General features: G+C 30.6%; 1 long non-coding RNA gene across 2 annotated transcripts; it reads right to left on the reverse strand.

Moving 5' to 3' along the window:
• Positions 1-6,506: 6,506 nt before the first annotated feature.
• Positions 6,507-9,874, reverse strand: LOC127706920 (uncharacterized). 2 transcript variants are annotated; one of them, XR_007984635.1, is made up of 3 exons: positions 9,635-9,874; positions 8,644-8,730; positions 6,507-8,115 (listed from the first exon to the last, which is right to left on the reverse strand). It is a non-coding gene; the product is annotated as an uncharacterized LOC127706920 (long non-coding RNA). The 2 variants fall into 2 exon arrangements; XR_007984634.1 differs by lacking the exon at positions 9,635-9,874 and having other exon boundaries at positions 8,644-9,156.
• Positions 9,875-11,091: the final 1,217 nt, after the last annotated feature.

Raw genomic sequence — 11,091 nt, forward strand, 5'->3', positions numbered from 1 at the left:
AATCACTCCCGTTAGGAGTTTAGTATTATACCATCATAGAATACACGAGAAGAACATAATCCGTCTCACGCTAACAATTGGTTTTATAATAAATGTGTGTATTCCCGATTACAAATAATACAAGTAAAAAATATATTGAACACGGTATTCAATTTAACCGTATTGAATTGTCTATAGATGATCTGTTTACTCATGCTAAATATAACAAAATTGAAAGTCAAACGCCGGAAGATAGTACCCAATTTCATGCTTTCAGGTGCAATTTCCACACCATCTGTTTTATTTGCCATACAATTGCTTATAATTAAAATCAGTTTTTGTTGTTCTGCAAATACTTATTTTTAAGCCGTGAAGTATGCTCTTTTGTCAATATCTTCGTCGTCAAATTTAGATATATAAAAAATGAGAAGGAAATGGGAATGTGTCAAAGAGACAACAACCCGACCAAAGAGCATATGTTTGACTTCTTTTTGTAAACTCAATTCTTTGTATAAACATTCATAATATGACCTCCATTTGTAACACTTTCCGTCATCGTTACTCATACATATTTTGAATATTGATTTAATATAATCAATGTCCCCCCCCCCTCCCCCCCAAAAAAGGCAAAACTTTAAGGACTCATACAAAGGACTGTGAAATGGTTCTTTATGAAGTCGTGTCTCAATATAAATCTATTAAAATGTACACGTATTTATGATCAGTTTGGTCATTAACCTTCTAGATTACTTGAAGCGACAAGTATATCAACCAACATGTTGTAGATTTTATAAGAGAAAGTAAAAAAGGCAGAACTCTTGCAATGCTTTTCTCAGATTCTGTAGAGCTTGCGTATATAATACCTTACACAATAATACTTACACGATTCATGTAGTGTGCAATGAAGTAAAAGACATATACACAACCAGATATTTACTTCCATGTCTATTAGTACCAGAAGTTTCACAAACAGTATTCAATTGAAACTGAAACAGTTAATATAAGCAGTCTTTTCTTTCGGGTGTAATTTTTTTTCCAGTATATCAATAACCACTTGTTACAAACTTTCTACGTAACATTTTTAAAGTAAGTCAACGCAAAATAACTATCAAAGATACATCATTGTGTTGAACAACTTTATCAAAAACCCAGAGTGTGTTAAAGTTGAAATTCAAACATGTAAGAACTTTTTACATTTTGGCTCTTATTTTGGCTGAATAAACGCAATGTTCATCTTTTTTTTTTTCTTTTTTTTTTTTTGCATTCGTATAAAAAAGATTTAAAGAGGCTTTCTTGCGATTTGGATCACGATTTAACTGTACATGTTTTATGATTTTGACTGATTTCAAATATATAAAGGGACTACTGAACAGGATGAGTTCATATTTGTGTTTTATAAATTCTCTGTATTAATAAGTGTCGCCTAGTAAAAAGGGCTAAACATAAGTATAAATAGTCTTTGATGGCGACTGACAATTTCAGCACGTGACTTATTTTCAGATCTAGCTGACCATTTTTGCAGTTTCAAGTTCATCTGTATTTTAACTGTGTTGATGATTTAAGCTTAACACAAACATGTATTCCGAAGGGACCCAATTAGTCCGACTCAAAAAATATTTGTATAAATATTTGTAGTACAAATCAATAGAAATTTAATTTCAGTAGAGTTCATGTGGATATAAATACATGGATTCAGGTTTGGAGAAGCGGGCATGTACCTCTTATAGAATATTATTTTGGCATAAAAGACGTGCACAAAAAAAAATCTGTTTTTACCGTATGTATTAGAGAAACAGATAAATGAATACAACATTATGTTTCAAGAAACACCATACGCCTTCACTTATACTACAATACACTCTATGTAGTTACTTTCACCGTTTGATGCCTCTACTGGTGGACTGTTAGTCCCCAAAGGTATCACCAGCCCAGTAGCCAGTACTTCGGTACTGGCATGAAAATACGGATAAAAAATAGCTTTTACAAAATTTAGAAATTTCCTTTTTGGATTATAGCTGTTCATAATAAGTTTTTGATTTCCAAATATTTTGGCCTCGAGCATCACTGAAGAGACATGTATTGTCGAAATGCGCAACTGGTTCAGAAAAAGTGGTACCGTTAATGTTGTTCAATGACCATGTCATAGTTTAGTTTACTAATACAAGGTGTATCGTTTGGGACAAAAAAACATTCTACTTAAAGCAAACCTTCGAAGAACAGTCCTCATTCATGCAACCTATCGTCATAACAAAATAAACTAATTGAAAAAGTATAATCTAATCTTGAAAATAAACTAGTTGTATCCGTTTATTGACGTTGTGATCTACAACGAAGGAAAAATATGCATGTACTTCTAGATTTATTATTTAGCATATGGGTTTACTACTATGAGCAACACTGTCACTATAATTTGTTTATAGCCTTCAACTTTACATCAGTGTTTTAGTATAAATAAATATCTTGATAAACACTTATGTACTTTGTACGGGGCTCCCATGTCCTGATTATATAGCAGTTTACATATATCCGAATAACATTTGGTTTCCATTACCTCTCGAATCAAGATTTCAGTACAAAACGGTCATTGTTGTACGATCAATACTTAATCAACTGAACATACAGCAAGAGAAACCCGTTAATAGTGGGTAAGAAGAATCAGTTTCCATTGCAATTGTTTTAAAATCACAAAACAGGTTTGTTGCGTACACTATATTTAAAATGGCGTTTACCTGGAAGGAAAGCAATGTAGTCCTTATTTTTGAATAACATGTGTATGGTAATTGCGTTTCGTTTTTGAAAAGAAGTAGTTGCAAATTATGAACGTAACCAAAGAAAACGAAAATAATGCTTTATAAATCACAAGCGTTCGAACAAGGACGTGCATTAGTTATAAATCAGCACAACAATGTTAAATCTGCAAATTTGTGGAAGCAAGCTTTTGTTCTTCCCTCGCCGGGATTCGAACGCATGATATTTGGAAATCGAAACAACACCGCCTGCATTGTGTTTAGCGCTCTAGACCACACATATTTATCCTAAAAAATCCATTATGCGTTTCTGTTTTTTTTTTTTTTTTTTTTTTTTTTGGCAGAGTATATGTCGATTAATTTTATTTCAACTGTATAGGTGAAAAGTTGAACGTTTGAATAAAAGTAATAACAGTGAACAGCGTTAAATACACAATATTTGATACCTTTTTCACTATTGTATTAGGTCTTGAGAATATATATGCCAAACAGAGACTGTACTACTTTAGTAATCTTTTGTTTGTGCTAATTTCATTGAAGTGACATATACGTCCAATGAGCCGGGTGCGCTGAAATTCACCCATTGTAATACAATTATATGCATGTCACTATAATAAACAATATACCTACTTACTAACTTACAGAGTGACAACAAAGGATGTGTAAATGCTTTAATACTGTAGATGCTATGTGACCAATCTAAAATAAATTGCGAAATCAACTTAAGGTAACATTTCCTAGATGTACTTTGGGCCTCACTTTTTAAAAATGGCTAAATCAAGCCAAAAAAAAGTAGAAAAGAAATGCGTACATGCAGATAGAGTTAACGCTGTCTAGAAGGTAGTCTTAGAATGGGTCGTTGTTGAAATGATTTGGTCAGTTAGACTTTCTCAGAAGAAATTGTAAACATTTTTGGAGTATTGTGACTTCATAAAAGAATTAGATGTGGTTTGTGTTGTTTATTTTATGTGTTTTTGTATAATTACATTTTTTGCGATTTTCGTGTTTGGTCATTTTGCAGCTACATCATCCTAACAAATATAAAATATGTATAATCATTTATATGGTGCAGTACAATCCTTCTTTTTAGAATAAAAACTCAATTTTGCTATGGTGTTATATTTTAAAGATCGTTTTAATTATATGTTGAGACTTGAAACTGTATTTTATGATTATTTCATTGCAGCTCAATTTATGACTAAAGCAATACTTTTCTCCTATATGGACACACAACACGCAATGTTTTTTTGTGTGTCTCGAAATTATTTTGATTTAATCAAACTATGTTAAAAATGCTGGATTAACAGCAGTGATTATATGTTTCTGAAAAATACATTTCAAGGGACTTTGTTCAGTTTTATTATCTATTTGTTGTAATTCAAACAAAAAGCTGAAAGGAGATATCCTGTGAACTTCATTTAAACAGGAAGTTTTTTTTTCTTTCTTTCAGTATTGTACCATATTTGAATAAACTAACAATACTGATCAACATGTTTTCATTTTTGTTACATGTTTCTTTAAACACGGACTTTAAAGTGTACTATAGATACAACTATATAAAGCCACTCCCGTTGAAAAAGTAACATTAGCGTCCGTTTAAATTAGAAATGAATAATTTGTAAAAGACGAAAAAGAAATCCTAAAAATTGTCTAATTTTGCGTCGTATTATTGAGTGCATGTATGTTTTGTTCAATGTTTATAAATACGTGTACACAGAGCCGTAAACTGGTGTTTGGATGGTTAGTTTCCGTTCTTGGAAGGCTGTCATTTCATTTCTCATATTAAGAACTATAACAATAATGTTGTTTTTCTTTTTTTTTATATTTCTTACCAGCGATTGGCGATAGTGTGTGATATATGAAAACACTACATAATAACGTTGGTTATAATTAAGTTCCTGGAGAAGGCAAGTTAAAAAGGGCATAATTCGTCACATTCTGGTCAATAGCAAACAATCAATGAATCATTTCTATAAAATATGCCAACAAATCCGATATGTATTAGTTTCACCGATCTATAAATAATGTTGACTTATTTGTTTAGTTGGAAGCGTTTTCTGGTGTCCGATGTTTAAGTCCTCAACAGACATTGATTTTCAAATAATTCATCTGGAAAAAATATCTTTTTGCTTTTTATAATGTTCGAATATTCGGTAAATTATTGATACTTATGTAAACTCTATTGACTTGAGTGAATTTTTTTTTATGAAGAACACGTTTTGCCGTCGGATGATTTGTTATTGCACCTATCATTGGGTTTAAGTCTTATTTATTGACAAAAAAATACATGGTATATTAATGTCATCCGTTAGTGCAAACAGAATTAAATATTATGTAAATATATTCCTAAACAATTTAACGAAAGTTTGAAATCTTATCATAAGTTTTTGTAAACGAAGACTTAGCTATATTTGATCAATCCATTGTACATTCTATGCCAATGCGAGTGCATGCAGCAAACAGTTTGGAAGAACAGCGCAGATGATGTTAGCGAATGATGATGAGTTCAAAGCAAGATCTTCATTCATTCTGATTAAGATATACTCTGCATTGCTTTTTTTTTGTATCTTTCCATAACAATAGTCATTTTAATACGCAGGTAGGTTAATGCCGGATTTTATTAATTTTCTAGGCATCCCCCCTTTTTTTTATTTATTTTTTATTTTGAAAGAAAAATAACTGATTCCAGATTTGTTTATGTGGTACACATTGGTGATACGTCTACCAAGAAAATATTTTCTGCTGTCACACGTGGTGTCTAAGTCGTCACGTGATTTTACGATATGACTAATTTCCCATATGATTTAGCCTGTAGAACAAGTTCCCATACTAAAAATGTCGCCATGAAATTTCACTGTACGGTAAAAGATACCTTTTACTCCATAAAAACTACTAATCGCTCACTGATAAATGTTTCCCTTTATTTTAACAACATTAAAACCAGGAATTCACGTCCGTTGTTATGAATTTTATCATAAAAAATACCTCTATTTTCAATTTAACCAAAAAATTATACAAGCGTTCAGCAATTTTCAATAAGCTGACTAATTCTTCTATAAACAACTCAAAGGATTTGAAATAATATTGCCGTTGGTAACTTGTTCTACTCGTTTGTTTGTTGTCCGCATATACCGTCTGAAATGACGCCCATTGCATAAACGCTTTACTGATCGCGGAAGGGAGGTAATCGAGGTAAAACATTCCAAAGTTGCGTTTACGGGAATTTCATAAATGAAAGATAAAAACATTCTTGCGCTGTTGTTTCTGATTATATCATGCACGCATATTTAGAAAATCACGCATATATGGCAATAAATAACATTCGTTAATTATTAAAAAATACCATGCCCTTAAATAAGTACGTTTTGAAAAAAAGGAGGTGGGTGTTTCATCTTCTATATTTCACACACAATGTGAGCATTCTTTCTTGAATATACAATGTAAAGGATTTGTATGGGTTATGCATAGTTTTTAATTTGTGTCATACTGTTGAGACACCATTCTGATGTGTTTTATAGTTTAAAATGACAAAAAGTATTAAAGTCTATATGTAGAAGGTGTTGATCAATTCCTTTCTTACTGACTTAAAAAAAGAAGCTATTTCAAGGGTCCTTAATTATCAATTTCCTGGTGAAGTCTTAAATTTTATAACAATAATAAATATTGTGCACATTATGAATTAATTTCCTTGTCAAAACCCAGTCATTCTGCAAATGAAGGGTTTATTAAAATCAGAGACATTATTAGTCATATAATACATGATATTTCTCTCTTAAAATGTGTAAGGGAGCTACCATTTGATTTTTATGGGGGGGGCTAGGATGAAATTTGAAAAAAATAGGCAGGACAGGAGTTCTGAGTAAAAAAAAAAAAGGCAGGATGAGACACTTTGCAAAAAAAAAAGGCAGGATGACAATTTAGGTTAAAAAAAGTCAGGACAAACTAATAAAAAAAAGGCAGGACCGAATAGAGTGAAAAATAAAAAGGCAGGACTGAATAGAGGGAAAAATATATAGGCAGGACAAAATTTTTCATCCTAGCCCCCCCATAAAAATCAAATGGTAGCTCCCTAAGTTGACCTCAAGAAATCAAATCTGCTGTGAGAAATATGTATCATTCATTATCCCCTTTAACTGCTGAATAAGAGACAGTGGTAAAGCCCAGAAAATATTAAAAATTTTATTTCTTTAACTGCTGAATCCATTTGTCCAAGATTAAAACTTACTAAACTTCTAACACTAAATAAAAAAAGTACATCAAGTACTAGTAGTTAGCCCAAAAATTTAAGAAGGATGATAAAAGAAAACAAATAGCATACAATATTAAAGAGAATTTTCTAAAACATTTATTTATCTTTATATACATGAACATAAATGTGTACTTTCACTAAAAACTTGCATGTTTCATAATACTCATTGTATTATGATGTTTATGTATCTTGCCAGACAAGGGTAAATAAATAATGTCTATACAATGATTTGTAATAAAGCTTTTGATTTTTCAATTCATAATAAAGTATAAATGAATGGTAAAATAATAAATGTCTATTTAAATGTTTTATAAAGATGTCTGATGAATCTTCATATATTTCTGATCTAAATAATGCCTCACACTTTATTTTGAAAATATCAAATCCTGCTACACTAATGTTTTTCATTCAATAAATCCAAATCACATTCAAACCTTTGAAATGTCTCTGTCTTACATGTTCCAGAATCAAATTAGTTGTTGGTTCCTTGTTTGATATCCATTTGTTGTAATACTAAACATTGTTTGCCTTCAATGTTTTTCAACTGGTTTATTTTAAATTCACTTTTTTGTATGCCACAAATCAGCTTTACACATTGTTATTTAAAGCTATCAGTCTGTTTTGACATCTTAGTAATAAATGTCATAAATAGTCATAAACATTTCATTTCTCACAGATTTTAAATCATCACAATATTATAACATGTTTTATCTGACAATTTCCTTTTGTATGTAAATCCCCACATTAAACAAGTACACAGTATTTTCCTCTGATTATATTTTTATTTCTCTGTCTTCTATGTTCCAGAAACACTATTGTTCAACTTATTGATATTAATTTGTTGTCAATACTGAAAATTGCATTATTCCTCAATTTTCCTTTAATTCACGTGTAACATGTCATGAATTATCTTATACACAGCTCAGTAATCAGTCTTCTTTGATATATATCAAAAACTAATTCTCACATATATATTTTCTATCATTTCTCTTTTCATGCATAGATCCAGAATCATCTCTGTAGTTTTTATATGATACACAATTTCCTTTTGCTGCATTTTCAAAATAAAGGAAGTGCAGTCTTTTTCTCTCACAGTTTCATTGTGTGGTATAATACCATTGCTTACAAGTCACCAAAGTGCTGAAAATAGAATTGTAAACAATATTTGGATAAAATATACTTGATATATGAGGGTGTGGAGTTTACATAATAGAGAATAATGGACAAAAAAATTTATAATAAGAATAGAGAATAATGAGGTGCTAAAATATAAAGAATAGAGAATAATGGGCAATATGTATAAAGATTAGAGAGAAATGGCCTAAAAAATTAAAGAATACAGAAATGAAGGACCCCATCCAGACCCTCATATATGATCTGATACAAAATAGTAAGTTCAATTCTATCTTCCTATAAAAAAGCATAACAGTTAACTTGGATGTAACCTTTTAGTTAAAAATACATTTCCAGATTAAAAAGTTTCTTTAAAATAACAATATATATTATATAGTTTAAACTACATAATACTAAAAATGATACTTTCTGAGACATAATCACTGATTAACCAATATGCTTATTTATATTACTTCATCTGCACTGACTGAATGAAACTGAGGGAAGCATAACAGTTATGTACACACAAAAAAATATAATAATATCAATGCTTACATTTTGGAGACCTCTTGTTTGGCATTGTGGAAACTATGTTTTCTCTGGGTATTAGAAATTTCATTCTAATGTGTAGTGATAATCTTTCTACAAAAGAAGAAGATAACTTTACAATCATAACTGGAATATTTCAAGCCCATACCACTCTAAATAGTTGAAAAGTGTCTTTTGATAAACAAAAGTGTCCTCCTAATCTGTACTAGACATCATAGTTACAACAGACAGAACTCATGTCAATTTTGATAGTTAATCAATATAATGATAATATGTTTATATCACTTTATAAAGTGCAATAAATCAATAAATCAAATTTGCTCTATGTATGAACACAAAAAGTGATGAAATAAAATGTTAATATGAGATTTTAAAACATGAATGAAATTAATATTGTGTTTGAAAAATGGTCACATCATACTAAATAATTATAAAAGCTAGTTATTTTTATATATCAAATTCCTACTTATAATGATAATTTACTAAATTTAGACAAGCTATTGGCATGACTGCACACACTGTGCCATGATGTAGTTAAAAAATGCTATGCTCTCTTTTTCTTTCTTTGACCCCCTTCTTTGTATTTGTAATATGTAAATGATTATACAAATCAAATACCTAAGAGAAAATGGGACACAATCATGATGCTTAAAGAGTAATTTGAAGATTGATGCTCAAAATATATGGAAGTGTTTTCCTCCACAATAATATGATCTAATATGGCCATGGCATGTCAGTCTGACAGCACTTTTTCATAAGCACCCACATTATTTTAACACTAGTAAAGTAATTTTGACTTGCCTAAAATTATACTTTCTATAAACACTGCCTTTCGTCCTTGCCGTTTTTTAAATAGCCAGAAAAACGCCAAATGTGAAAATTAACACCCCTTTTTAAAGAAAGGTACATTTTGATCTAGATGTATAATCTTCCTTCAATGAAATGAAATATACGGCCTTTGGCAGTAAAAGAATATGATAATTTGAAACAAACTTACCTCAAAATAATAGCAATATCCATCTTTGAAACGTGTGTTTACTTGATAAGACACTCATGACAAGGTGCCCGATCAGCTGATGATCACGAAGTATGACGTGATGTGCAAGCCCAACCTTGACGTTGATGGAACGATCAGGCCAATCAGATTCCGCGTAGTTTGGTAAATGACGTCAGATTTAGATTTCGATGCAAACACCGATATTCAGTGCCAGTTTTTTTTTAAAGTACATTAACCTACCTGCGTATTACAAACATAGAAACAAAACAGAGAACAGTATGTGCTGATTTTACCTTGAACTATTCGTCCGACACGTATTGAAAACCATATATTGTCTAGAATTCACAATTATTGTTAAGTAAGGTGTAATTACAATATGACCAAATAAACACAAAAAATGAAATACAAAGCAGTATACATACTACGAAAGATTAGTCGGGAGATTCAAACTGCCAACAGAGACCTCTCCGAACAATACCTAACATACTTCATTACCTCTACCTGTATATACAAATTTCATTTTTTTAATTATTCATTAAGAAATTGATGAAATTAAGAAAGTGTGCCTCCAAGTACGTTATGCAACGCCCCCTTAAACGGATTTCGATATTTACTTAAATTATCCTTTGGTTACAAAGCTTCTTTTGTGTTCAAGTATTATCACGTTCTTGTTTTTTTTATAAGGTTGCCATATAGTTCCTCAGGTATTCCTGTATTTACTCATCATCGTCATTAAAAATAATAGTTGTCACTGCATTCATGCGCAGATTCATTTTGATAAGGGGTGTAGTTTATAATTGGTTATTTTATCAATGCGATATTCTTGAATAGTCCGTTATTTTATCAATGCGATATTCTTGAATAGTCCAGTAATCTTATGAAAGACAAGTAATTCGTCATTAACGTACCTTTACTTATAAATAATCAATATTCCAGGCATTGATACGGAAACAAGTAATGAAGTAAGATCGGACGTATGATAAATTTATGATAAATTTAATGGACGATGTTTCATGAATCAATTTGGATTTTCTCTCGTATAGCAGACAAGCGATAGCTCCAAATGCATTTAGAATGTAACATCCTTTTTCACCGTCAAATCTACAATTGACTAGTTGTTAAAAAGGAGTAAGCAGCCGTATTTACTTGGTGATATTCAAAAATGTTTAATGATGAATACAATATAATCTAAAATAAAATAACGCCTATCAATTTGATTCCGGTGAGACATTATCCATATTTGAAGCGTGAAGCCTGGACAATGTAATTAAATAGCTTTCAGATTTACATGTTTCATACGTATAATGCCATACTTTGTCACAATGTATAAACGCTGAAATTATTCATTGAGTTTAAGACTATTTTTATATCAATAATGTTTTTAACATCTAATGCATTAGGCCATTATATAATGCATTTGCATATGAAGTTGGATAATATAGTTGAACAGTTGCTAC

This window comes from Mytilus californianus, unplaced genomic scaffold (genome assembly GCF_021869535.1).
Source record: "Mytilus californianus isolate M0D057914Y unplaced genomic scaffold, xbMytCali1.0.p SCAF_6, whole genome shotgun sequence".
Lineage (NCBI taxonomy): Eukaryota > Metazoa > Mollusca > Bivalvia > Mytilida > Mytilidae > Mytilus > Mytilus californianus.